Genomic DNA, 26,647 nt, shown 5'->3' on the forward strand with positions numbered 1-26,647 from the left:
TCTAATACCAGACTTCAGATTAACAAAGAAATAAACCATTGGTATCACCCCGAAGGTCGGCTTGATAGGTAGGTGTACAACTCACTTAATACTAAGCCCAACGGTGTGGGACTTTCACCTATCGGGGTATAGGGGTCAGTTCCTTTCTCTGCGTCGCTTATAGTTTCTCAGTAAATCTGTTACCCGAAAAATTGCACAGCTCAAGTAAAGTTTAGGATTCCTAGAGGCGTCGCCCTGATTCGAACCCGATCCTCCAGGTCAGTAGTCCTACTCTCTACCAATTGGGCTAACACGTCCTATCTACTTCATCCCAACAAAACTTTTGCAGCTGATTAAATGATTTAAACACTTTTAATATTCCTTATTAGTGTTTAATCAGAGGTTTATCATATACGAATTCTATTGTCAAACATGTGACGTACGAGGGTCATCCGGAAAGTAGTACCCGTTCGTGCCGCATGAAGTGCTGACGACGCGAGTAGCCGCTGGACGAGGTCAGATAGCTTCAGTGGCTTGTCTGCCTTCTCTGAGCCAAGTTGCGTGACGCTAGCATTGCCTGTGTTGTTTCTGTGATTGTTTACAATGTTTAAAAAAATTGAGAACGCCGCCAGTTGTGAAGTGAGGGCAGTGATTAAATTCCTCAATGCAAGAAACGTTCGCCCATGTGATATTCATCGCCAATTAAAGGAGGTGTATGGAGACAATGTAATGGACGAGTCGTCTGTTCGGCGGTGGTGTCGCAACTTCAACATGGGGAGGGGGAACACACACGACGATGAGCGTTCGGAGAGACCGTCTGTCATTACAGACCAACTGGTGAGCTCAGTTGACGAATTCGTGAGGAACGATCGGCGCGTCACAATTGATGACATCTGTGAGCATTTTCCCAATGTTTCTCGAACAATTGTTCATGAAATTGTTAAACACCATCTGCATTATGCAAAAATTAGTGCAAGATGGGTCCCTCGCGTATCTCAATGAGCTGGCGGCGAAGGACTATGCAGCAGGAATACAGAAACTTGTCACACGTTATGACAAATGCCTTAATTTGCTTGGAGATTATGTTGAGAAGTAGTTTAAAGTATCCTCTTTCAAATAAAATTTTTTATGTTTGTTAATATTTACTTTTGTGTCTTTATTTCACGAACGGGTACTACTTTCCGGATGACCCTCGTAGTATTAAAGAAAATAAACCAAGCATATTATCATTCTGTTTTATTAGGTGAAATAATTTTTGGCATCTTATATAGTTTCTACCTTAGAATCATTAATGTATGATTATATTGAAAATTTTACGAATCCAGAAAGGATTAGATCGCGGTGAAGACGGCGAAGGCGGCGCTCCTCTCACGCCGATGCTTTCGGTCACAAGTCAATGAACATCACTTTTAGGGATGTCAGATTTATCGAAAACCATGCGAACACTTAATCTGCGATCTCTTTCCAAGCCAATTCTCTTGCAAGATTTGCATCACTTTTTGAGGTCGAAGGGTGTCCTAACTTTCGACGTCTTTATCATCTTCTCTACCCTCCCGAAATAACTTTCGCCACTCAAAAACACCCGATCTACCCATTACGTTAGCAGCATAAGCTTCCTTGAGGATGTCATGAGTCCCTTTCCCGGTGTTGCTCAGGTTCACGCAAAATTTGATGGTGTAGCACAGGTCCAATAACCGGTTCATGACGAAGCGTTACGAGGTCACGCTATAGAGGCTTCGCAAACGAACGATCTGCACTCCGCAAAGGCTGGGAGCCAATTGCCACCGGCCTCCAGCATTTCCTGAGACTCCCCACCCTGGAACCCAGCCAGAAAAACCGCCGCCGTCCCGTCCGTCTATCCCGGAAATAATACGTAAGTCATACAATTTTTGGGACAGACAGAGATGCGTTAATGGAGCGGCGTAGGATATTCAGTCAATGGAGGACGGGGTGGAGAGAAACCTGGCGTCGGCAATAGAATACAGTAGACGTCAAGGTACCTCACAAGTTAAACTACCATCTGATGGACGACACAATTGACTTGAAGTGTTCACCACATAGCACCCAGAGTTGGGATTGTGATACCACCGAAAAATCTTTCCACCTCTGGGATTCGAGCCCAGGTATTCGGGGTGTGAAGTCAGTAAACTAGGCCATACCGAAACTCGATTCCATAAAATAAAGACATAAAGCGGATAGCATGCTTAGATAAGGTTAAGCCTGGTACGCATTCGGTAAGCGACAACGTCGAAGTAAATTATCCATTTAACTCGATTTGGATAGGGTTTCACCAAGTAGATATGAAAGTTCCATATTACATTTCGTATCATCATAAAACTTACGAAACATTCCCTGCTTTATAAGAGCCATAGTACGCCAGCACTCCCCCCTTACATCACATCGGCGCTAGAGCCTTCGCGCGGGTTCTTCCAACCGATACTCTCCGACGTATATGCAAATAGGACCTCTATATCTACTCAATTTGTGAGGTTCGTCCCAGTTCCTTACTCTCTTCGATAAGAAACTCCTTCTTCACTCCCATATCCTCCCAACCCTCCTTGGACCTCCACCCAGCGTCTTCGAAGGGTCGACGCCAGGGGCAGGTGGTTGCAAATGAGAGACAGCGAACTTTGCCCCGCCAAATACTAACCACCCCCTTCTCCCCATCCCAACTTGCGAGCGGCGTATCGAGTTGAGGGGAGAGTTTCAAAACTCACGGCCGGCTCTGATTTATCGAGTTTTCCAGACTACGTACCTACCCTTGACTCCTTATGTTATATATATAAGTGAGCATACCAATGGGTGCCTCAAACGGATTAAGTAGAAGCATATAGAGGAGTAATTTATTGTATTACTGGATAATTTCCAAACATTTGAAACCATTACCGTCGCAAGATCCCCCCATGATGGGTTTCGAGATTACTATCTACGTTAAATCCTTATCATTACTTAGGAATGTCTTCCAGCTTTCTAATTACGATGGCTTTGCGATTCTGTCTTCATTTGTGAAGCTAATCTTTGTTTTTCAATCTTATAATTTATTATCAAATTTAAAAAATTAACTATGTTAAGTGTGTGTTAAATATTTTTGAAAGATGGGGGCTTGAGTATGTATGAAGCGTTGTTATATCATATAATTTAGTGAATTTAAAGTCTTGTCGCTTCATAAATGCAATCCTCAGCCAATCTATCCATTTCCTTCGCCCTTAATCATGTTCTTCTGGACTTCTTCAAAATATAAGTTTCAGGGTCTGCTTCCGCATTTCTTACCCAAAACTTTAGAAGCGATACGGAAGAGAGGAAGTATTTGAAGAATGATGGTAGCCATAAAGTTTATAGGTTAAAGCAAAAAAAGGGAGGAGTAGGTGGAACAGGAAATGCAATACTGTTAGGTAATTAAAGGAGGATATACTCTTAACGCCATAGGTAGTTTAGGCACGGGAGAGTGATTAAATTAAAAGTTTAGCTCAAGCAATCATTAAAATAATGATTGGGCAACAAGGTGATGTGATGGTGGATGCAAAAAAGTTAAGAAGATTAGATGACCGACGAACGAAATTTCTAAGCAGTAAGTTTAAGGTGTGAAAATATTTTTTTTTTCTCTACAAAGAATGTTTTTTTCCTTCATAACTCTCGTAGCCTGTGAATCAATATTTTTGATGCACGGGCTGAAAGATATTGGAAATATATAGTAATAAGCTATAACTACACACCGGTGCACAATTTCATTTCATACGAGCACAAAACCTGGGTCTACATCTTTTATGTGTCACTCATACCTGGAGATAAGCCATGACCTAGATGTACCGACGTTTACCTCGGATAAAGATCTCCTTTTGCCTAAAAAGATGGCGAGCAGCTTCGTTAAAGAAAGGATATTTAGATAGTTCTTCTCATAAATTCATCAAGGGATAGAATTATTGAAAATATTATGACGTGAAGCATAATAATTTACATTTCTATTCGCCCTCAGTTCCCATGCCATGTTTTTCCAAAAGACTGTAAGAGAAAGACCAAGGCGTAGAAGAAAATTGATACAGGGTATTTCAGACGTTTTATATTTTTCAATAGACAAAAACTGAGAAATGTAACTCTAGCTCGGGACCTGAGAGAAGAATTCAGTTTTTACAGTGAATTACACTAAGGTAAGATGTTAAGTGTGACAAAAAATTTAAAATATTAGGCATTTTATTCTTCACCAACCTCACCAGCAGTTAGAATTCCGAAGATTGTTTAGCCTTCTTGTTTTCGTCAGTTGGCACTTCACTCACGAGTACATTTTAAACTCTCAGTATTATTTTTACTTTACTACATCCTTCATCTTTACCCTAATGACGTGCTATTCATTCCTCCGTCTAACTTTATCCATTCTACCATCCTCTTTCTAATCCTTTGAGTCTCATGTCTACTGGTAGACGCATTCCTGGTTTATTTTCTTCGTTTCAAAAAAGAGTCATCCTTCCATGCCTTTAGCAGTTATACACTAAGTTACCACCATTCATATTGTATATCTACAGGATTTTTAAAAATGCCAATTTGCCTCCAATAATCTCTTCCCTTTTGATGGCGTTGAATTATATAATGAAAAATCTAATTGGAAAAAAATATATTCCGATAAATATGTATGAATATATATTACCCATTTTTATCTACATAAATCACACCAACTGTTCCCCAACGCAAAAAGCATACTCCCAAACGTATCAGTTAACAAGCAGTTAGCATGAGAACATATGTTTGGAAAAAATAGATTATTTAGCTTTGTCTCTTCTTTCCAAAACACATTTTACGGCTATTGTCTGTGCTGTGTGAGTTCATATTGAAAGGAATTTGTTAAAAAAATATATAATATAGCAAACATGTAAATAAAAAATATACATACATATAAATATATTTTGTTTAAATATATATGTATACATACAAACTTTTAACCATGAAAACCCCTCAAATGGCGAACATATGTATGTACATGGAAGATAGATAAGGAAAAAGGAGTCATTTATGAAGTAGCCTACTACCGGTTAAAGAGGACTTTAAATGAACTCAGCGACTAAATAAATATTTCCTAACAAAACACAGCAAAACATTCCACTCTAAAACAAGTCCCTCTTCATCTCTGTGTACCTCCTTCATCCCGTCCAACATGCCTATCCTATTCCTGCCTTTTCATGTTTGCCTAACTTTCTCCCTTCTATTACAACTTCTCCAGTCTTCAACATCCCAATTCCGATCAATATGCTTTTCATCCATTTTCCTGCCTCCTTTTGATTTCTACCAACAACCCCTATCCTCATCCACCATACCCAGCATATATTTGTTTGTTTTCCTTTCGGTCTGTTCACCTTCTCCATCATTCTCCATGCCTACATTTCAAAAACCTCCAATCTACGTTTTTCATCCTGCTTCAGGGACCATGTTTCCGCGCCGCACATGCCTACGCTCCATTACAAAAGTTTAACGAGTCTTTTCTCTACATCCTTACTTAATTTCCCTAACATCAACTCCCTCTTCCTTGTGAAAACCTCTTTACCTAGTGCATTCCTCCATCTTACGTCCCTACTGCTTTGGCTATTTTGGTCAAAAACCTTTTCGAGAAACATAAATTATGGCTCTAGTTTTTGCCCTCCGATTTCATTGTTAAGTCTAACCTATCTCTTTCTACAAAGCAGCGTAACCTGTGTTTCATTTATATCGATTCTCATCCCATATATATTGCACTGAATTTCCAATTCACGGAATAATGCTTCATACATCTTGGCTGACTGAAACACTAGAGCTTGGTCATTACAACACTTAATGATTCTACCTATTTCTCCCCAAGCACCATACCTATCTCTAGTTCTTCCCATGCTTCTTTAATCATTTCCCCCACATATATTTCGAGCAGCACCGGTGATAATGGACAACTCTGCCTAACATGTTTTTCTAACACTGCCCATCCGAGCTCTCCGTTGCCCACCTGAGTAGTCTGACATATGTACAGGCTGCAGATTAGCCTCCTGTCCCTCCAATCTATTTATATTTTCTGCAATATACTCATTACGCTTTCCCAATTCCTCTATCGAACGCCTTTGCAAAATCTATGAAACAAGCAAATAGGTCCTGATTATATTCTATATTCCTCTCGATTAGTGCCCTGATATATCCTCCGTACTGCAATGTCATCGCGCGGGCCTCTCCCCTTCCTAACTCCAAACCTACCAATTATTAAGTAATCATTGGCCCTACTCTCTATCCTTTTGTTGACGATCCTAAAAACAACTTTACCGAGGGGAAAATCAAACTTATTGTTCACTAGTCCCCACACGTTGTTTTTCTTTACATGTTTCGGACTAAAAACGAACACTGATCTCACAAAGTCTTTCGACAGGATTACTTTCTCATATATGCTACGAATTACTCCACATAGACTCTTCCTCCCACATTTTCCTAAAGCTTTTCGTAGATCCGCAGGAATGCTGTCCACCCCCACGGTCTGGCCTGATTTAACCATCCCCTTATTGCCTTTTCCATCTTACAACCCAGTCGAGTATACATGGACTATCATATCTACGTCATATTCTCTTTCTATATCTAGCCTTACTTAGCTGGCCTAAGTTCTGTATCGTAGAGTTCTTCTATATATTCCTTCTATTTCTGGATCTTTGGATTGGATCTTTTCTGTTTCAGGTATTGCCTTATCCAGCTTATCTCTAACGGTTAACACAGATATTCCCTTCTTACTTCCCGATAATGTTTTAACCTTGCGGTTTAGCGCACAAATTCCACCCTCCTTCTGCACTCTTTCTACGTACGGTCTTCCACCATGCATCTTTTGCTTTATATGTTATCATTCTCGATTTATAATTTCACTCTTTTTACTTCCTTCTGCCCAAATCTACGTTTATATTCTCACATTTTCTTCTCTAATCTACCTATTGAATCATCTCATCCGTGATCTGTGGTTTTTTTGTCCCTTCCCCATTAACGGTTCCTATAGTTTCCTTTGAGGCTTCCGATTTTTGATATATTCCCATTTTTCCTCATTAGAACTTAGCTCTTTTCCGTCACCCATAATTTTCTCTACGGCCTGCTAACACTCCTACCTTATCAATCTAGTTAATGCTTCTACATTCCATTCCCTAACCCATCTCCACAGCCTGATCTTTTAGAATCGAATGCTATACTTATTAAGTAATAAATTGGAATAAGGGTCCACATTCGCTCCCGGGAAACTGTGTGAGTTGATCACACTGTCCCTAAATCTGTGCCTAACCATAATGTAATTTAGCTGATACCTTTCCGAGTCACTTGGCATTTTCCATGTATACCTAAGCCTTTTGTGGGGTCTAAACCAATTTTTGGTGATGACTAACCCCTGTCTCCAACAAAACTCAATTGTTTTCTCCCCGCGGTAATTCCTCGTACCTAAACCGTAGTCCCCCACCTCATCAACATCTCTTTCTTCGTCCAACGTCGTATTCCAATCACCCATCATTATCAAAGGTTTTCCTACAGGAACACACAGGATTATGTCCTCTAAATTATCGTACATCCTATCGAATTCTTCCTCTTTATAATTGCTTGGTGGCATGTATACCTGAACAATGACCAAGTTCGTCGGTTATGCCTTTATCTCTACTAGTAATTTTCTATCCGTTGCTTCTTCTATGTTCGCTACGCTTCTTCCCAACACTTTATTCAATATTATGGCAACACCCCGTTGGCTCTCGTCCCCTCCATAAATGGAGATTGGAGGGTAGAAAGACTAATCCGCAACCTGTATACGTATGTCCCAGAATGTTCAGGTGTGAGAGGCGGATGGAGAGTTCGGATGGGCAGTGCTAGGAAGAGGTATAAGGCAGGGTTGTCCATTATCATATATGCCTTTTATGGTACATGTAGAGGAAATGGTCCAGGAGGCATGGAAAGAGCAGGAGATAGGAATTGAAATTGGAGTGATAGTCATATAGGATACAGGTACGCGTATGAATTCCCTTTGAAGTCAGCCATTAAGTTTCAAGTATTGCTGAAAGCATCGGAAAGTCAGTTAAGAGGTGCGGAATGAGAATATATATATATATATATATATATATATATATATATATATATATGTATGTATGTAAAAAAACAAAGGTTTTATGGATTTTGAGAGAAAGACAGACTGAGTTTAACGTTAAAATAGAAGGGAAAAAACTAGAGCAGAGGGAATAGTTAACCTATCTCGTAAGTTTTTCGGAACAAATTGGTCAACATTGTAGGAATATAAGAAGAATAATTTGATCAGGTAAATAAGCTTTCACAAGCATAAAAGACTTAATATCATGGACTTAGAGTAATACTGTTAGTGGTACAGGGGAGACTTATGAGATTTGTGTGTAGAAAATGATGGAAAAGGCAAAGTTGGCAGAAAGAAAGGAAACGAGGAAGTACTAATAATGATGTGAGTGGAGGAGATATAGTTGTAGGGAGAAATGCAACGAAGGAAGAAGCGGTGAAAGTGGAATTAAATTCGTCCATTTCATCTTCTTCATTCTTTCACACAATCACATAATGAAATTAATTCCTCTCCCCTATACCACAAGAACGTTTTTTCAACTAAAGCATAACCAAAAACTAAGATCTATAACAACGATCCATATTTAGTATTAATTAGTCTTTTCCAGACATCCTTAATTGCCTGCCATCACTCCTTTTTTTGGTGAAAGCTTCTTTACCTAAAGCAATTTTTCTTTTGAAGTCCGATTTAAACTTCCTGTTTAAGTTAACTAAATTTGGACAAAGATAAATCTGATCCAAATTAAATTTTCTAAATTTAATGTACATATTGGCCTTCTTATTTATTGTAAACCTCAATTTTCACTCAACTCAACTTATTTTGCAATGCGGGCAGCATTAATTGCAACCCAATTGCTGACTAAACGGTTGTGAAGGTAAGTGATGGGCAAAAGCTAGGGCAGGTGGAATATTTTACCCATGTTGTATGCGTTTTTGGCAAATATATTCTAACTCAAAGTTGAAATAGATCATTTATGAACTGCGTGCGACGTAGAATAAGCTCTATATCGACTCATCCTAATAAATGCAACACTATTACCATTTGGCATGTTCTAATAAAGGTTTTTTACGATTGCTGTCTTTTTACCCTCCCACCCCCCAGTACTTTGCGTATGTCTTCCCGTGGGCTGTTAATTGAATTTACATCGTCTTGTGGGAAAATATATACGCACGCAGGAACGACAGAGTTGAATATCGGCGCGCAAGTCTGCAAACCCTCCAACTAGATACGCCCTGTGAAACACGAAGGCCATTCTCCCCAGATGGTCGAACTTGGACGCGAGAACCGTCGAACTCCGGTGGGGATTAAAGCAATTATTTGCGAAGAGCACGGGGAATGAGGTGAGTGGCGCGGAGGTAAGGTACGATCGGGGGCGGGGGAAGCGATGGTGAATGGGGGAGTCTTCCCCGTTGTAGTCGAAGGCAGAACGGTGAACTTCCGACGGAATCGAGTTAGGCTATGCGTGTGTGTGTGTGTGTGTGTGTGGAAGGAGGCGATGCGGTTTAACTCTCACAAAATCCGTTTTCATCTGTCCTCCCCCGCCCAACAGCACAAACCAGTTTACTTGCGGTCCCGTCCGGCGAACGCGTTACTCTCGGATTTCCCAAGTCCAAGCAAAATAACACAAGAGGCAACGCCGATATTGAGTGGATGAGGACCACAATGAGCATTCTCCAACTTTCGCTGTTGTAATCATAATAGTGTTACTACCCACTAAGTTACTGCTAAGTTTATTTCAATACCCACTTTTTTTCCAATATTATACATGTGGATGTTACTACCCACTAAGTTACTGCTAAGTTTATTTCAATACCCACTTTTTTTCCAATATTATACATGTGGAGTTAAATTCTTTTATTGAGTATTGTTAAAGTTTGAAAATCAGAATGAAAACTCCTTAATTCCATTCCGTAAATGTATCCATTTTTTTATTCAACAAAAATTGATAAATGGTAGAATTCAAAAACTTTGTCTACTTTCTCAGGATAGGGAAAATTACGAACAAGAATTTGAAGTAGAATTATTAATAAAATATTAGTGAAACTTTAAATGTAGTTTATAATCTTACACAAAACCGATACTTAGTCGCTGCGAACAATAAACGCTGGAACTGAAGCCACTAATACAAGTTTTCTTTTATGACTGGAATTAAGTAGGTGTAAACGATGAGTAAAATTTTTATTGAAGAGTGAAAAAATTTTTTTCTGCGGTTTTGGAACTAAAAATTGAATTGTTTTCCACTCTTAAATATTTAATTAATATGACGCTCCAGCAAAGCTAGTCTCAGAGATAAACCCAGCGCACGCAGCCTTTGATACTTTTAAGTTCCTAATGGAGCTAAATATTATTTAGAAATAAACACCTCTACTTAAATTATGTATCTCCATGCTCAGAAACAGTTTTTAATAAAAATTTTTCCCGAGCTAATGAATAATGAAGTCAGTCAACATCACGGAGAGTATTCAATCTTCTTCCAATTCACTGGTCATGTGTATATTCGTAATTCAGGTGAAAATTTATCGGCATGATAATGAAAAACTGCAACTTTCAGTTAAAAAATTACTTCATTTTTCTGCATAATATCCCTTGACTTCAAAATACTTAGTCCAACGTTTCTCACACGTAAGTATTTCCTCCCGGAAGTAAGGGTCTGGAAGTCTGTGAAAATATTCATCAACGGCCCTCTCATCTTCTTCAATAGACATCAAGCGCAAATTTCTTCAAGTTTGAGAACAGATAGCCTTAGGGTACTAAATCTGAAGAATAGAGGGGATGGCCGAGTAAATCATACCCAAAATCTTAGCCAACGTGCCTTTGCAAGAAGGTGCGTCGTCGTTCTGGTGAAGGATGATTTTTTTCATCTTCAAGCAAGAAATCCTTCTCACGAATTTTGGCATCCAGCTGGAAAAAAAAGTTGAAGTAATATTAGCCTATAATTGTTCCGCCTTTTTCAAGGTACTCAATTAACAGGATCCCTTTCACACCCCAAAACACACTGGTCATGACCTTCCCGACAGATGCGAACAACTTCGCTTCCTTTGGCGCTTAACCCCTGTGTTCCACCCACTGCTTCAACTGCTGTTTCGTTTCTGGCGCGTAGTGATTGACCTATGTCTCATCCATGGTGACAAACTATGGCACAAAATCGGTCGGTTTTATCTTGAATCGATCCAAATATTGCTGCAAAAATCGCTTGCGCATTTGTTTTTGATCGGCATTCAACAAATACGGCACCCATCTGAAGCAAAGCTTTCGCATCTCAAATTCTTTTGGCAAAATGTTTCGCACCCTTTCTTCCGATATCCCCACGGCCTTCGCTATCACCCTCACCACCACTCGCCTATCGCCCAAACATGATATTGTAAGCCTTTTCGATGGTTATCAGTGTGGTTGTGGTTTTTGGCCGTCCTTCACGGGGGTCATCTTCGAGGGATGTGAGATCATGCTTAAATTCAGCTGCACGCTTTATAAAGATTAAAATTAAAGGAGAAGAGTCCCCGTACACCTTTGTCCACTTCGGATGAGTTTCCATAGGGAATAATCTATTCTGAACGAAGAATTTAACAAACGCACGAAATTCAGGTTTTTCCATTTTAACGAAAAACACGAGAGACAAGTACATGATTCTATCTACTATAAAAAATTGGGAATTGTAATACAAGGTCTGTTCAAAAACCTTTTGCGAATTTTGAATTTTCGCGGGTTGCGTTTATTTGATTTACGATTTTTTTGTGCCGTTATGTTACCTTATGTCTCTATAATTTTCGAAAAAACACCAAAGTCGCGATATTTTTTGAATAGACCTCGTATATATGCAATCTTCCTACATCTCTTTCAAAATTACATTTTTTACATTGCATTACAAACATATTGGGACGGTTACGTAGGAGTTCGTCCACATTTTGAAGTTATTCCTACAGTCATCGTCGTAGCTGAGTATATTACGAGCTTTGCTTCTCGCATTTGCTTCATTACAACTCTAAATTTTCCTTTTAATTACTGCTAAATTTTCGTCCTTGATTTACTTTTTCATGAACCCCAGTCTAGAGAAAATTATTTTTGATACCTTTTGGAAATGAATGCATCGGTATTTTTTTAATAAAAAATATAACCACATTTAAATGTTAACGACTTCATTGAAATTTCAAACATGTCATCATGATTAATTTTCAATAAAAATGTTAGACATTTTACCAGGTTAATTGGATTCAGCTAATTTTTTTCAAATGCGAAGCATCGAAAGGAAACTATTTCCGGGGCTTCGGATTAATTTATGTTTCTGTAAATTATATTAATTGGACCAAGTGAAAATATCAACTTACCTCTAATGAAATGTTTTAAACTCATTTTTCGTAATACATTGATTCCAATGGAAATAAGCCAGAATTTAGTGCATTTCGGCAAACAATTCTTTCACAACCTTGGTTTGATTTCGGGTATAACTTGGTGCCAGTGAAGGTGAATTATTGGGAATCGATCGTTTCAGGTGCTCCTTTTGTGGAATTATTCCATGATGAATTAAGTCGAATAAAAGTTTGTAATTCCATATACAAAATAAAATTTAGTGCGCCCAAGGTTTCACTCCTGTGAATCTTTATCAAGCCTTATTATGCTGTACAACAGTGACTTTTAGGTCGTGATTAACTTTTTTTCATGTGGATTAACGAAGTTTTATTTTGACATTATTCGTCCATTTAAGTGCTATAGACTCGTACCAAGTATCCTAGAGGTACGGCTACACTTCTTACAACACAGTAGTGCGTATTGCATGCCAATAGGATATAGCCTTAAATTCAAATAAACAAGAATTCCATCAGAATTCAATTTCAGAATTTGATTGAATCTTCAACAATTTATCCATCTCCGAAAAAATTTTTATTACTGAATGGTAACAAGCTGATATTTTTTTAAAAAACATGAATTGGTTGGATCCTCAAATTTCATTCGTCTTTGAAATGTTGCTATTATTACAGAATATCTAGCAATACCGTGTTACTTTTTAATACCAATGTATGAAATTCAATTTTTCTTTCGAAAAAACCGAGAAAGTCTGTTCAATTTCCCTGTCATACTTATTTTTAGGAAGTTATCAAACGCTTATGAGCTCAGTATAACTATAATGCCCTATTCTCCTGGGTGGGTACAATGTTCAAAGACCATAAACATCGGAAGATTGTTTTCATTTTTCTTTACACATCTGTTTATTTACTTTTAATACTCAGACGTAATTAAATAAAGAATACAATATATCTTTCCGCTGTCCTTCACGTACAACGGGTTTCAACGCTCAAGCGTCATCATCAGTACATGATGATGGCGCTTGAGCGTTGAAACTGGTTGTACGTGAATAAAAGACAGCGGAAAGATACAATGTATTCTTCATTTAATTAAAATAAATTTCCACAAAGTTGAGCCGGGAACAATTGAAAATTCAGACGTAAATTTAAACTTTCTTAATTTATTACTGGATACTCTTAAATTACTAGGGATTCCTATTTAAAGAATTTCCTTCAGCTGTAAAACCTTGATTCCTTTGATTTTTCACGAGAAACTGGCATACGACCCGTATTAAATATCAAATTATTTCTCAGTAGTAGAAATAGTATTTAGGGGAGACGACCGATAGCTGAGGTCATTTGCGCCATAGGGGATGGAAAGGAAAGGATGAAGGGTGGACAGAAACCCGGCGTCGGCATTAGCCTACTCTTTACGAAAGGCGCCAAGGGATCCGCAGCTTAACGTCCCATCCGACGGACGACGTACTCACTCAAAGTGCCCTCCACAAAGCACCTCAAGTAGGGATCGAGATACCACTGAAAAATATTCAACACCGCTGGGATTTGAACCCGGGTCCTCTGGGTGGGAAGTTATTTCTCCTTGTTGCTAAAATTTGTTCTATACATGTTCTATGACATTTCTTGTGTTTTCTGCAATGTATTATTAGTAAACGTCGTAGGTTATTTTTACAGGTAAAAATGTTAAACACTTCTAAGAAAATTGGTTGCAGTCATTGACTAAAATACCGCAGAATTATTAGACAATGTTTCAGGAGTTACGTGGTTGAAGTTTTCATACTAGGCGTAAACAGAGAAGCCTAGCTTTGCAGCTTGTACTAGAATTTTTATTTTGCCCGACCAAAATGATTGCGACCATACCCATCTGATGATGTTGCCTAGCAACGAGATCATGATAATGCAAAATTAAAATTCTCGTGGAATTTGCAAAGTTAGCCTTCCCTCGTTAACGCCTGCTACCCAAGAATATTTCTACCCCTCTATTTTATGCTATAAACTACTTTTTTCTTGGAATTAAACTTCAAGGACCACGTTACAACCAGAAATTTTGCATATTATAATCCTTAAAAACAAATTGGAAGAAGTTCAATAAAAGCTCCTCTAAAATATACACATCAATGCTATACTAACTTAGTTGTATTGAAGACTTGACATAATTTTTGGGAATGGATACTGATAAAAGATTAAAATTTAGCATAACTTGCCTGAATACATTTACTCACAGGGTGTAAATTTCCCCTGTCAATGTCCCCTGTTAACTAATCACAATAATTAGTAAATAGACATGTCAACATGATTTTTAATCACTTCACTGTTCCAATTATTAATCCATTTTCTCTTGGTTCATTCTGAAAATACGATTTTAATATGAACATTTTCTAAGTAAACCAGCAAAAAAACTTAAGCAAGTATTTCTGAAAAATCTTTCCTCCTCTCATATCTCTTATAATATCTTCTTTTCCAATATTGGTTTTATTTAATTTATGCTCCTAAATGTTGAAATATTATCGCACTGTCTACTGGCAATCATATAAATGGTTATAATAATTATTAAAGAGGATTTTATGGGAACATATTAGGGAAAAAATATCAATAGTATAAGTCAAGTCAATAACAATTTAAAATCGTCTTAATAACCATTTCCTCTACTAATCCTAGAATTTAACCTACCAGAAAAGATTATGGGATCATTTAAAGAAGTAAAAATATTGTTTCTTTACTAAATGCATCACTTCGTGAGCTAATGCCATTCACTGTTTGCAATTTACCTTCTCGCCGGTGGAATTAACACTAACTGACTCCTACATTTTTTAATGAGTTCAGCGTTGTCCCGCTAAGATACCTATCTTCCTTCCTTCAACGTTCACATCCCCTGGGACATTCCCACTGTAATAACGGCATGTGATTCGCTCTCCTCTAACTATACACTTGTGTATGTGTGTGTGTATGGTTGTGAATGCGTTGTCATAGCAATTACTGTCGTTGTCACTCAAACGTGTCACAGCAATTCCACGTAAATGAATTTTGCGGCACCTCCGTACTTCTTATGTGCGAGGAGACCGGAGGCTTACAAGGAAACCTTACAACGACGGATAAGGAAACGTCCGTCTTAATTTGCGTTTTAAATTGCTTCATCCAGGAGGATGGGTAAGATGGAGGTAGGGGAAGTTTCCATGGAGAATGAGCGGGGACGATGGATGTCTACGGGTAGAACAGAGGAAGATGAGACATTTAATCCAAACAGAGAATTCTAAAAGTCAGAGAATCTAACTGCTCTATACAGGAATCTCCCACGGTTGAAATCAACGAACGTAGAAGTAAGTTTTAGTGGCAGAGTACGTACTGTCCGGTGGGATTTTTAGAGGAAAACATTCTGTATCTTCACATTCAGTTTCGCAGTGTAAAGCAGCCTGCAGCTTACTGCTGTCCCTATTCATAACCTGTTACATGCAATTATTCATCATTGAAGAAAATTGGAATAGATTGGTGGGACAGGAGGCTAATCCGCAATCTGTACATGTCTGAGACTGCTCACGTGTGGGTGGGGAACGGGGAGTCCGGATGGGAAGTGTTAGGAAGAGATGTAAGGCAGGGTTCCCCATTATCACCGTTGCTGTTCAACATGTATGTAGAGGAAATGATTAATGAGGCATGGGAAGAACTGGAGGTAGGAATAAAGGTGGGCTGGGAATTCGTAAGATCAGTTAGGTTTGCTGATGACCAAGCTTTAGTTTGTCATTCAGCCAAGGGATTGCTAGCATTGCTGAGTGAATTGGAAATTCAGTGCGACAAGTATGGGATGAAAATCAATATTAATAAAACAACGTCTTCCAAACGTAACCAAAAGTCTTCGAGAGGTTCCCGATGATGCCTTCGCGGGAGCGTTCCAGGAATGGGAACGCCGCTGGAACAAGTGTATCGACTCACAAGGGTCCTATTTTGAGGAATATTAGCTTAAGATATGTAAAAGTGTAATACATTTTTTTTCCTGAGCTCAGTACACTTCTTTTCCGGACGAACCCTGTATCTCGGTAGTGTTTAGGACCAACACGGTCAAAGTAGTAGGGACGTAAGGAGAAGAATTGCGCTAGGCAAAGAGGGTTTCACAAGGAGGAGGGAGTTGATGACGGGGACTTTGAGTAAGGATGTTAAGAAAAGACTCGTAAAAACTTTGATATGGAGCGTAGCTATGTACGGTGCGGAAACGTGGTCGTTGAAGCAGGAGGATAGACGTAGATTGGAGGCTTTTGAAATGTGGGTGTGGAGAAGAATGGAGAAGGTGAAATGGACAGAGAAGAAAACAAATGAGGAAGTACTTGGTATGGTGGGCGAAGAGAGGGGTTTGTTGGGAGAAATCCTATGGAGGCAGGAAAAGTGGATGAAGGGGGTGTTGACCGGCAGTGGGATGTTGAAGACTGTAATTGAGGGTAGAATGTTAGGCAAACGAGGAAAGGGAAGGAACAGGATAGGGATGTTGGAGGGGATTAAGGGAGGAAGGAAGTACTCAGAGATGAAGAGGGACCTGATATAGAGTAGAATTCTGGTTTTTTGTTTTGTTATGAGTCAAAAAATGTTTTATTTAGTAGCTATGTCCATCCAAAAACCTACCTTAACCGGTATATTACCTAATAATAACTCTTATACAATATACGTAACTACCCTGCCGTACTGAAACGTTCTCCCTCTCTCGGCCATCAAACTGCAGTCATTTACCCGTCACTATGGAAGATAACGCAATGAATTAGTACAGAAGCATTAGGTGAATATTTGCATTGAACGGATGCAATAAAATGCATACAAGATGTATTTTGTATGATACGCATGAAATCAATACAAATAAATAGGACAAAAAATCTATTTTTCACTCTCATTTTATGTGCTGTCATGGTTGAGAATTCCTGAATACAACCACAAATACTTTAACTATGGTAATGTCGACTGTTGCGAAATTAATTTACATTAAACCTGAGAAAATTAATTGCCAATAAATAGAATTGGCAGGCTTCTCCATTAACATAAAGAAATTTCGAGCGGAAAGTATTGTAGAGGATACCCTATTGCATAATCATAATAATAAGTTTATGCATATTTTCTCGCCTTGTTAATTCATCTAAATTTTCAATGAAATAATTTAGAACTAGAATTACGTTATTTACATGTCATGGAAATTCAAATGTTTTCATCTCTCTTGGCCAAATTAATATTCACACCGTGTTTCCGTGCCTCTAGGGCGACGACGCCATCGTTTCGAAATGAGACCCAAATTCGACGCTAAAACCTATTCATCCATCCAGCATTTTAATATTCTCGGCAAGGTCTGTTGAACAAATGTATATTACCTTCTTTGATGTATTTTGAGCATTCTGTTCGTTTTTAACTTGATTGTTCGACCCATTTTTACTATTTACACATCTGAGGTTGATTATATTTTAATCACCATTAATTAAATAAGGTTACAAAATTGTCAATAAATTCTAATGCTATTCCTTTCAATGTTTTCCAAGTGATTTGGAACAAAAGTTTGTAAAAAAATTGAGCTCATTATCTATATTTAACAATTTAGCTATATGACTGGTGTTTAAATTTCAATTTTAAGCGAACTGTTCGATTGGTGGATTTAGAGGGAAATTTTAGTATCAGTGTAAGACTCAATCTAGTCTCTATCTCGTCCCAACGAAGACGTTTCATTATCATTATGCTTTAAACTGTTCTTAATAAAGATCCTTCGGAGTTCATTCGAAGAATAGACAGATGGAAGATTGATATATGTACAGGTAGAGGGATAGGAGTACCTCAAAGAGATATCCCTATTTTATTTAATAACCATGTAATCAATACTCGTATTTTGACAGAACTGATCATTCCTATTTTCTACATGGAACGACTTTAAATAGTGTCGTCATTATTTTAGCCAAAAATTAAAATTCCTCGTTTCTCTCGAACATTGGAATTTAAGTAAATATAATTGGTACAAACATAATTATCCGACTTCACTCAAACCTCCTGACTTTCGAATTATTATGTCCAGTTAAGAAGATATATCCAAAAGTTTCACGTAGAAGACAAACTGTGAGCATTACATGACAATGCCTCTAGGACGCACTAACTACTGACACTGAGATGCAACTTATAGCTCGAAGTCTCGAGTACGTAGGTGCACGTGTCGGCTTACCTCAATCGCTTAACCGTTTGTACTGTTTTAAATACCAGCAAACCGTAGAAGGAACCGCGGTCTGCATAAAGATTTGCTAATTCCTTAATTCGCATTTCTAAACTGAAGACACTCAATGCTAAGGCACGCATTCGGGTGGCAATTAAATGAGCAGAGACCGATGTCTAGGACGATCGTACTTGTTTACAGTGATAACAAATGCTGATCTAAGTTTGGTAATGCCCTTCTCGTTTCTCAACCAACACATTTTCCCTGACGTTTTGCTAATCATCTCGACGAAAAAGTCCCTAAGAATTGGTAAACCGTGCGGATGATGCCGATTTTTAAAAGAGGTGACAGGTAAAACGCAGTAATTATGTACATTCTCATTTTCCTCAATTAAAATTGTTGCAAAATTTGGAACACAATGTCGGTTCCGTAATGGGATTTCTCAACAGCATCAACTTCCTAATTATTTAACAGCACATATTCAGGGAAAAATCCCTCACAAGCAAGAATCAACTAGAACTACGTACAAGATTTGTAAAAAAAGCATCAGTAGCAATTTTTTCATTACGTGTACATAAAGTACTGAATTCAGTAAAGTTTGCGCATGATCGCAGACCGCATTGGCATTGATAAGATGACAGTGCACACCATTTACACAAAAATTTTGGCGATGCACAAGATCTGTATTTAACTCATCCGGAAGGTCCTGACGGATGACCAAGAGCAGAGTCGAGTGTTTGCTTGAGAAAACCTTTTGCGATGGCGTTTCCACGATTCCTTTAATTCCCCTGTAATCCCGTTTGACATCAGCAGACTATTTTATATTCCCAACAGTGAAATCCTCCCTCAAATAACACCACCATGGGACCCTAAGCGCGGTCAAAGAAGCTTGCATGCCTTACTTAAAAAAAACTTCCGGAACCCGCCCACCAGGGAGCCTTCGAGTCGTAGTAAAGCCGCTGATAAAAGCGTATCAACGCTCAAGGGATGCACTTTGAAAAATTTGGAGCATTGTGGCAAAATATGAAATAAATCTATTTTTCCAAAATTTTTACCGATACTTTTTATACGAACCATGTACACATGACTTATTTTTATTGAGTGAGAACAGTAGACAAGTAATACGATTTTTTTTTATTTTCACAAGGGATTTGACAAAATTTCCCTTAGCAAACTAATTCATTGATTTAAGCTCACCGGCATTAATAAGAGCCAAATAAATTGGGTTGAAGACTTTCTGTTGGAGCATAAATAAACGCTGCGTTGAATTTATCGCAATAGGGTACATCAAACACTTTCTATTTTGTTATTATCAAATAAGCACGATCTGCTTTAAAAAATACTTTTCACAGCCACTATAACTCCTCCACCAGGTCAATTACCTACATCGCGTCAGTAAACTACGAAATCAATTGGGAACATTTTTTCAGTCGTTTCTATCATGAGAAAGCAGAATTTATGTGCCAGAAACTACAATTATTTTGCAGTGTTTATCAGTGCTATTACTTTGGATTATACGCTCAAGGTCCGCTCTCTTATTTTTTCAGGGATTCTGCTGCTTTATACAAGAATATGTAGGTTTCTGTGTGCTCTTTTCACCTTTTACATCATTCTCCACACCCATATTTCAAAAGCCACCAATATACGCCTATCACCCAGCTTAAATAGCCATGTTTCCGCGCCGTAAAATAATACGCTCCATATCAAAGTTTTGACGAGCCTTTGTTAACATCCTCACTCAATGGCCCTGTCATCAAATCCTTCCTCCTTGTGAAAGCTTCTTTGCCTAACGCAATTCTCCTCCTTATGTCCCTATTCTTCTCCTCCTTGTCCCTACTTCTTTGGCTATTTTGAACAAAAACTCCGTTTGAAGATACGTAAACTGGTCCACCTGCTCTAGTTTTTGCAACCCTATTACGCAAATTGAGTAGTTTCAGGCGGGATGTGGTAGAATTTGAACATAATAAAGAACGGATAGTAATTTTCCTTTAAACATTATACTATTTAACTTTTCTCTCTAGAAAAAGAATAAGTTTTTTTTATTTATATTGATTTTCATCCCATTACTATCTCACTGGATTTCCAATTCACTCAGCCATGCTTGCGATCCCTTAGCTGACTGGCAAACTATAGCTTGGCCATCAAGGCACTTAAGTGATTGTACGTATTCCCCGCCTATTTTCATTCCTATCTCCAGTTCTGCCCATGCCTCTTTAATCGATTCCTCCTCAGCCACATACGTTGAACATTCCGTTGAACAGTACAGCAAAAATGCACATCTCTGTCTTATTCCTCTTCCTTTTACTATTCATCTGGACTGTCCTCCTCCACTTGCACCTAAGCAGACTGAAACATACATTATATCACATATATTTCATAGAACTTTCATTCAAAAACTCATTAGAATATTTACCATATTTTTATAGCAAGACCTCAAATCAAGCGATACCAATCTATTGCATTGATGGTGTTGTAACATATGGACCCCATTCTATCATCAGTTCATATTCATTTCTTTAGTAAACCCAATTACCCAACTATCTAAATTATGCTAATTAGAGTTTGAGCGCCAATAATAAGAAAACAGCTCTTCCAATTTTGATGAAAAAATTATCAATTTGAAAATTGTTTTATTTTACGTTGAAATAAATAAAAAGCCAGGGCATTTTAGGTAATCACTCAATGAGTCAGGATAAACTAGCATTCCAAGCCTCACGCCCTTACGGTGGCTTGCAAGGTAAGGTAAAAATAAGCTCATAATAATATGTTCACATGAAGGCATGTTTTTACAATTATTGAGAATTTTCTAATATAAAAACAATATTTGACTCCATTGCATAGCAAAAAATTGTAATCCTTTGCTTTGTCCACTATTATATTTTATTCATAGTTTTAATAGCATATCCCATGGCCATTAGGATATAGTGACTCAATGATTACTCGCACATTTCTGATTTAAGATAACTGATTTGTAAGTCGAAATCTACCTGCTTAGCTGATGACAGGAACCGGTTCTTAAGTATTTGAACACTGTTAACAGAGAAAATGTACCTTTTTTCTCTTTCTTTGAGTAATTTAGTTTTTTAAGCTATTACCCCAAAGTAATTTCAATAAACCAAGAATCTTTTTATTGCACTTTTTTCAAATTGTGACTCCGTGGTGACTGTGTTGCCCCCGACTGCCATCAGCCAGTAATACATATTGAAATGTTGCGAAAAATGTATATTAACGGAATCCTTCGACCATCTTGATATTTTTCCTCGACTGAAAGCAATATGCGAGAATGGTCTCATAAGTACCCATCCTGACCTAGGGATGGCGGTAGTTGTTTAAATTATATCACTGTATTACTAAGTATGCAATCTATAAAGCATATGATATGAAGTTTGAAGACGCTATGTCGTTTATTATATGTTTGGCAGCCATCGATAGTGAAGATTTTCAGTGAATTTGTGAAATTTGAGAAAATTGGTCACAGTTATGTGATACAATACTTTTATTTGATAGGCCTCAGCCCAACCAATACAAAAGGTGAACTGGATTCTACACTGGATTAGTCCGCTTCTTCGTTTACAACAGTAAAATATTGGGTAGCATAGTTTGAACGAGACAATTAGAGCTGTCAAGACGAGCATCGCATTGGTCGACCATATCTGACATGCTAGAAACGCTGGGCTGGGAACCTCTAGAATCTAGAAGAAAAGTAAGCAGACTTTGTGGAATGTTCCGAATTTTGAAGGGGGAGAAAGCTTGGGCAGATCTTAGGAAAGAGGCGGGGAACCCAAATTTTATAGGCAGAAATGATCACAAATTTAAGATAAAATGCCGGGCACAGAGGACAAATAAAAAAAAATTTTCATTTCTAAATAGAACAATTGTTGAGTGGAACACCTTACCTGCAAAAATATTCGAGCCCTTTCCTAACAGAGTGTATACTTTTAAGAATAGATGTAAGGTATATATGTAAAAATTTGATTTATGTGTGGTGTATGGTATTATATGTTATAGCTTAATTTTTTTTTATGTATCTTTTTTTTTCTTGCTGGTTAATGGTTGTAAATGGGATGGGGATTCACTTGTTTTGTTAAAGAGATCTGTGTTTGTCTGGTTTTATGTATTATATTTTGCAATTGTTTGGGACTTGTGTGCCACCTGACAGTGTCTATTAGCACATGTGTATTTATAATAATAATAATATGAGGTAACGACTCCAGAAACGGTGAAGAAAATCCACAAATTGGCCCTGGATGATCGTCAACTGAAAATGCGCTAGCTGGAAGACATAGCAGGTATTTCAAAAAGTGCGGTACCTTGCATATTAACTGAACATTTGGTCATGAGAAAGCTGTGTGCAAAATGAGTGCCGCGTTTGCTCATACTCGAGAAAAACCGTTGTCATGAAGATGTTTCAATTTAGTGTTTAGAAAAGTTTCACAGCAAAAAAGCAGAATGTTTGCGCCGTTTCATAACCATGAATGAAACATGGGTCCATTACTTCACACCCGAGACAATAGAACAATGTAAACAATGGATTCAAAAGTGTTTTCAAAGAAGGCAAAGACCGTTTCATCTGCAGGCAAGGTCATGGCGTCCCGGATTTATCGAAGAACAAACATTGGCTTTTGCACCATGAAAACGCCCCTGCTCACACATCGTTATTTGTGCGCGAAGTTTTGGCCAAAAACAACAAACTTATGATGCCGCAGCCACCGTATTCCCCAGGCCTGGCCCCCATTGACGTTTTCTTGTTCCCGAAACTGAAGAGGCCCATGAAAGGACGACGCTACGCTACTAATGACGAGATAAAAACTGCATTGAAGGAGGAGCTGAAGAAGATCACAAAAAATGATTTTTTGAAGTGCTTCGAGGTTTGGAAAAACGTTGGCACAAGTATTAAATATCTAATGGGTATTACTTTGAAGGGGACAAAATAGATATTAATGAATTATAAATAATTTTTGAAAAAACACAAAGTCGTGATACTTTTTGAACAGACCTCTGATGAGTTGAGCGGCTATCAGCAGGTAACAACATTTTCTACCGACGTCGTCATGTGTGGTGACCTCAAGTTGCATGATAACATCTTCGTTTTTCCCATCTTGCTTTCCAGTTCTGCACGAACTGGAACGCGTCTCTACGTATGGTGACGGTCTACCATCTAAGAGGTTGATGTTCGTTTTTATCCTCCATTATTCGATTTCCCTGAAAACTTCCTATGGTTGATAAGACAAACACTTATTTAAAACTAAGTTTGGAGTTAACATGAGCTTATATATGCGGGTTCTACCTCTGATATCCACCTTTCACGGGATTTTCAGGGATTTTAAGGGGATGTTTCTCCCGTTTCCTCATACCTTAAACACCCTCCCGCTCCCTCAAACCTTACCCTCCCCACCTGTTGCTTGCACCCCCTGCCACAGACCTTTTTGGTGTATCGCGGGGTATTTTCACAGATTTAGGTTGCACAATAAACGTACTGGTTGATGCAGATATTTGAAGAAAAGATGAAGAGAATTCACTAAAAACCGCATAAAACGTGCAAATTTATAAACATGCTCGAGGAAGACAAATGTTTTCAAAACAATTGTTGATTTCACCCAATGAAAAAGTTCTCTGTTGCACAAAAAAGGAAGGAATAAAAATATGCCACCACAATTTATACGACAGACCTCCACCATACCAATAAGGGGGTCATACGAAACTGGAAAGTGAGGATGTTGAAAATAGCGCCATCGCACTGCGGTAGGAAAAATCATTAAAACAGGATTAGTATATCAAGTGGAGTACCAAATGTTTTTACATGTAATTTATCCCGCGAATGTTAAAGGGTAATAATAAAGGAATAACAACGCACTAAGAGGGAAATATATCATTTCTTTAATTTCAATCAACCTAGAATGCTTGAATTGTTCACGATTACATTTAATGTGCTGGATAATAAAATAAAATAGCAGCTTATATCACATACATAGACAAATACTTGTCCCACGGTCAATTCCTGAGTAAACTCTAAAGCCTAATCCTATAGACTGCAAAATTTTCAATACTTTTTCTCAGTTTATTCATCATAAACTATGGCATATCATACAGCTTCATCTATTCTCATCATCCTCGCTAAAAATATCTGAAACAAATCATCTCTACCCACTATATCGGATTCCTTACAATTCTTCTCTCTCATCAGCCTTCAATTCACCACGCACATCCTCTTTTGCATCTCTTTCGCAGCTCACTTTTAGTCTCTACCAAATACTTGTCTACTAAGGTATATTTTCCTTGAAACTTCAATTTTCTTCAAACTTTTTTATGTTTTTCCTCCCATTTCAAATTTTAGCTCAGTTTTTCCAATCTGCGATAATTGTATTACTTTTGTTTACCTATTCATCTGACCTTTAAGTTTTCAACCAATAATCCCTGTCACCCTCGTCGTCATTTCCTTAACGCATTAACTAAAAGAAATTGGCAGAAAAATAAAAAGTTGCCTCAGTGCCCTAGAGTTTTGTTTTCATTTTGTTCACTCAATGGGGTGGTTACTTGAATTTAAACAAGTTAAGAATTAGACGTTTTTCCCACCTGGCTACTGCTATATAGTATTGTGGTGTACCTCCATTTTTCTGGTCAGCTCCATTCTATCAACCCCTTCCTCGAAATTCAAGAAACACACATATGAAAGTTGACAATTCTCTCTTTATTTCATTCTTTCTCCAAGATTTGATATGTGGCATAGATCATGGGCGCATAAAAGGGGTGGATGAACGAGAATTGGTGAGCCATATGTTAGTCCATTATATTTTAATAAATTTTACGCAATTTTCAATACTTACTGCATCGCGAGCATTAAATTATATACGTACAATATGTCGTATGTCGGTCTCTATATTATTAAGATAATATTAAATTTAAAGGTATTTTCAAATTTATTTTCGGGAAAGATATTTAACAAATATTTCTGTTCATGTTTCTTATTTTTAAACTCTCCTCCTTAGTAGTTTTATAGATCCTCTTCTGGAGGTGACGCAATTCAAGGATAAACTGACATTCTTCCCCATTCTTTAATACCAAACTGATCTTCCCTTCGGTGGTCTTCTACCGTTCAACGTTTTCCCTTATAAAACCTTGCCCGTGTAAGAAATCAACCCAAGAGTCCTCCAATCCCTATACTTACTCTTTTCCCGAGTGCCTCGCATTCCATTCAACACTTTTTAGGGATGGGGATTAATATTAACCTAACGAAGTCCTCTGACCAAACTCTTTCTTTATACACGTTATGTCGTCGCTCAAAAAAATATTTTTCCCTGAACTTTTCCCCAAACTCATTGGTGATTCCGTGGAGGGTATTCCTCGGCCCTCTGTTTCGTGCGCGCGCAAAAAAAATGTCAGCCGCAATGGTAATTACGCCGTGTGAATAGGGCACCGCGAGCGGCTCCTTAAAGGCTTTGCCTCCGACCTACCCACCCCTTACCTTTATTGCGCGATGCTGAGAATACCAGATAGGTTTGTTTTTGCATACATTTACGAAAATTTGCAAAACACGGCATATTAGAGAAGATATATTTTATAAGATGAACTCTAAAAGAATAATATATAGTATATCGCCGGAAACCCCAGTGTTTATTATTTCCTCGGATATTGTGCAAATTATTGTTCTGTGCGAATTTTCATAATATAGTCAGTCTATCTGGTACCTTCATGAATCTCCGGGCATTTTCCTAATGTGTGTGTGAATTTGTATGTGTGTGTATATGAATATAAATAAATACATACATATATATAATCAAGTAACCAAGTGATTAAGTAAAGAAGTGATTACTTCTATATCTTCCGATGAAGACGGAGTAGAATTCCGTCGAAATTATCGAGAAATAACGTGTGAGTGTTCTTCTTTTTTTGTGCTTCTATATTGTATGTTACTGTGTAATGTACTATTCGGCACTTCCGTGTTACGTCTACGAAAGCATATATATATATATATATAAATCATTTTCTCCCAGAGTTCCCACGTACTTGTAGCGTATTCAAATTGTGGCCAAAGTGAAGCAAAAGAACACCTCTCTTTAACTAACGAATTACATTTCCCCATCTTCAGGTTAATGAAGCCGAGTTTCTTTAAAGCAATACTGCATTCTCTCAAACCTTCACCCTTATCCAATTTGTATTTAATCCCCCTAGTTCTTC

The sequence above is a fragment of the Hetaerina americana genome, unplaced genomic scaffold (genome assembly GCF_022747635.1).
Source record: "Hetaerina americana unplaced genomic scaffold, ioHetAmer1.1.p SCAF_6, whole genome shotgun sequence".
Classification (NCBI taxonomy): domain Eukaryota; kingdom Metazoa; phylum Arthropoda; class Insecta; order Odonata; family Calopterygidae; genus Hetaerina; species Hetaerina americana.